Here is a 3,641-nt window from a genome sequence, read left to right on the forward strand (position 1 = left end):
GAGGGAATGAATTACTTGTTTCGCTTTGCTTGCACACACGGTTTTTGCTTTACCTATTAAACTGTCTTTATCTCAACCCTTGGTTTTCTCTACTTTTACCCTTCTGATTCTCTCCCCCATCCCAGCAGGGGGGTAGTGAGCGAGCGACTGTGTGGTGCTTAGTTGCTGGCTGGGGTTAAACCACGAGAAACAGAAACTCCAGAGGTCTCTGGGCCACTGTTCCAGTGCTGGACTGGCCCCCTGGTGATTTTTTTTTTTCTTTTTATTCTTTATGTCACGTTAGTCAAGCATTACACAGCTCAGTGCAAGACATCATAGCAGGGGAAGATGACCTTCACGTCTTTTAACTTTTTTAAGCTGATTCCACACGGGGACACTGTAGATAGTCCGTGGCATCTAGCAAGTGATTTCTCAAGCCTGAGGGCAGTCATCTCTTCATCGGTTGTGTCACCCTCTGGGCCCTGCTGACTACTGACCATGCTTTGACTCTTTCCCTTGAACATTACGTTGGTCAGACACAGCTTGAAGTAGCTTTTGGCATCACACTCTTGAGGGGCACTGAAGGTGCTCTAGAGTACAAAGATATCATGGTGGGGCATGGTGTAACAGGAATGCCTCAGGAGACCTTTCCCCTTCTTGAGGAGGATGAAAGCCAGGCTGGACACATGGTTTTGTTTGAGCAAATATAGGATGCTTTGTTCAGGCAACCATATAACCCAGTGGGACTTTTGGTACTGCTTGGGACTATTTTACATCCTTGGTAGCATCACTTTGTCCATAGGAGTCTCCTCAAGGCAAGTCTCACTTCCTTATTCCTCAGGCTATAGATGACAGGGTTAAACATGGGGGTCACAATTGTGTAAAACAGGGCAAGGTATTTGTCGATATCTACTGAATCCCTTGACCGTCGCTTTAAGTAGATGACTGTGGCCAAGCCATAGAAGAGCGTCACCACCCCGAGGTGTGACGAGCAGGTGGAATAGGCTTTGTGTCTGCCCAGACCTGAAGGCATTTTCAGAATTGCCCTAATAATTTGAATGTAAGAAGTAACTATTAAGGAGAAGGGAAGGATTGCGAAGAGCAGGATGATGGTGTACAGCATCACTTGGTTCCAGAACGTGTCTGCACAGGCCAGTTCCAGCAGAGGGGGGACAACGCAGAAAAAGTGATGGAGGTCATGGGATGCACAGAAGGGCAAAGTGAACAGCTGGTAGGTCTGTCCTACTTGCACTGGTACGACAGCCACCCAGGACCCCAGCACCAGTCTGATGCAGAGACCCCTGCTCATGACGAGGGTGTAGTGCAGGGGGTCACATATGGCTATGCAGCGGTCGTAGGCCATGGCAGCCAGGAGAAGGCATTCAATGCTGCCCAGCAAAACCAGGCAATACAGCTGGGCAGCACAGCCCAGGAAGGAGATCCTGCCATCCGCCCGCAGGAAACCCACCAGCATTTTTGGCAGAGTGGCTGATGTGTAGCAGATCTCCAGGGTGGACAAGTTCTCAGGAAGAAATACATGGGGCTGTGGAGGCTTGAGTCCACCACCGTGATGAGTGCAATCAGGCTGTTCCCTGTGAGAAGCATGAGGTATATGACCAGGAATACTGTGAAGCACAGGCCCTGCAGGCCGGAATGGTCAGAAAATCCCAGAAGAAAGAATCCGGATCCAACGGTGTGATTCTCCGAGCCTTTTCTTTGGGGCATTTTCCCTAGATGGAGCAATCCAAACATCAGGCTCTTAGAGGATGCTAATGGCCTGTCCACCATCCCACACACTTCAAGCCCAGAGAAAGCCTATGAACATCAGCGTACACGTGATTGCAGGATTAGGCGAGCTGGACCAAGATCTGCCTGAATGTTTGGAAATCTAACATGGCTTGCTTGCTGCAGGGGAAGGGTTAAAAAGAGGAAAGAACAGAATCCTTCAGCCTGAATGACTGGGATTTTTTAATATGGGTAAAAGAAACTTGACTTTCTTTTTTAGAGTTGATTTTCTTAAACAGAATACCTGGTGAGAGATGAGAAAAAAAGGAAGAAAAAGGATAAATACTCACCCCTTTCAGAACAGTCTTGCTTACGTTCCTTGTCCAGATCTTGTCAGAGCTGCATTGAATGTAAGAACACAAAGAAGAAATAGGGTGAAAAGGAGGAAAGGGATGAAAAGGGGAAGACAAAGCAAGGCAAGGCCAGGCAAGGAGAGGCAATCAAAAGAAAGTGAGGCAAGGCCTGACTTGATTCTTAGATCTCAACGAGAGAGATTCGTCCCAGCTCTCCTCACATGTAAGAGCTCATCCCCTGACGCGGTGTCCATGCACAAACATCTGGGAGGCTATTTGAGACCTGAATCATTACTTTTTACATGGCGAAGGGTGAATCCCATCAGAAGTACAACAGGCTTCTATCTGCCAATGAATCGAGTGACACTGATGCATCCAGGGGACATTTGAACAAGATGGATAAGCCGCAGTTTATGCATAAATCTCAAGTTTTCGGGGTGCTAAAAGACATTTTTATGCAAGCAATAAAACTGCTTGATGCACTTTTCAGTTATACAGAGAAGAAAGTGATTAAAATTTGGCGATCTCCTTATGATACCCAATTTTCCGGAGCAGGTCAGGCTTTTATAACTTCTGAATGAGCCCTGAATAATTCAGCATTCCTAAACTTGCTGCTCTGTCGCTTGGATTTCTGACAGCTTAGAAATCCAGCCGAGGGCCCATTCCCTCTGACCCCAACCCTGCAATGCTTCCCACTCCCCTGCAAGCCCTCACAGAAGCAGAGCAATGCTCTTGCTGCCTGGGGAACTGAGCCTTCCCTTTGCATTCCCCGCCTTCCCAGAGCATAAACCTGGGCACACTTGAGGGATGGGAGCTACAAGCAAGCAGCGCTGCAAGAGCTGGTTGCTTCTTCTGCAGAAGGGACTCAGCTGAATGATGTTTTATAATCTCAGCTTGACATGGGGAAAGAATACCCTCTTCGAGGCAGAGGACTGAGGATGCTGGCCATGTCTATCACTACCTCCCTTTGAGGAGTCTTCTTAAACTCGGATGTACTAAGCCTGAGAACAGCAGGTCAGAAAACATGTGATAAAAGCATTCAGACTAGCCAAGTGAAAAACACAGGGCAGTTTTCTCAAGAGAAAAATCCAAATTCACAAAAACACACAGTCCTAACGGTGTGATCCTTTTCCCAAGGTATTCCTGCCTTTTTCCTGTGAGTTTTTTCCATCTCATAGAGGTGCCATTCAAAATTTCCAAGATAAAATTAGGGTTTGCATGAGTGAAAAGTCACCATGACTGTTTTCTAATCTACCTACTTTTTCATATAAATGTACAGAAAAATAAAATACTTTTCTGAAAAAAACTGCGAGATACCCACATTTATTTTAAATTAAGGCTTTCACTCAAAGCAACCATTTACTTGCAGGTTACCCGTATACCAGCATTTCCTGCTTGTTTTAAAATGTTGTCAAACATACAGCCTGTTCTTTTTAACTCTCCGATGTCTCAGTGCTTCACAAGATCATGGGTGCAGCATGGTTCAGGCTAGCTTTGCTCATGGGAAACTGCCAGAGTACTTCTTAGATGGTGACTATCTCATGGGCGGCACTTTTCAAAGCTGAAAGAAGCCCATTTCCATGC

At 46.4% G+C, this 3,641-nt stretch overlaps 1 pseudogene across 1 annotated transcript; it reads right to left on the reverse strand.

The window, feature by feature from the left end:
* Positions 1-766: 766 nt before the first annotated feature.
* On the reverse strand, positions 767-1,704 carry LOC309603666 (olfactory receptor 10AG1-like; annotated as a pseudogene). Its single transcript has one exon. The product of its transcript is annotated as an olfactory receptor 10AG1-like (transcript).
* Between the last annotated feature and the right edge of the window lie 1,937 nt (positions 1,705-3,641).

The sequence above is a fragment of the Platalea leucorodia genome (genome assembly GCF_965183815.1).
Source record: "Platalea leucorodia genome assembly, contig: HAP1_HAP1_SCAFFOLD_163, whole genome shotgun sequence".
Lineage (NCBI taxonomy): Eukaryota > Metazoa > Chordata > Aves > Pelecaniformes > Threskiornithidae > Platalea > Platalea leucorodia.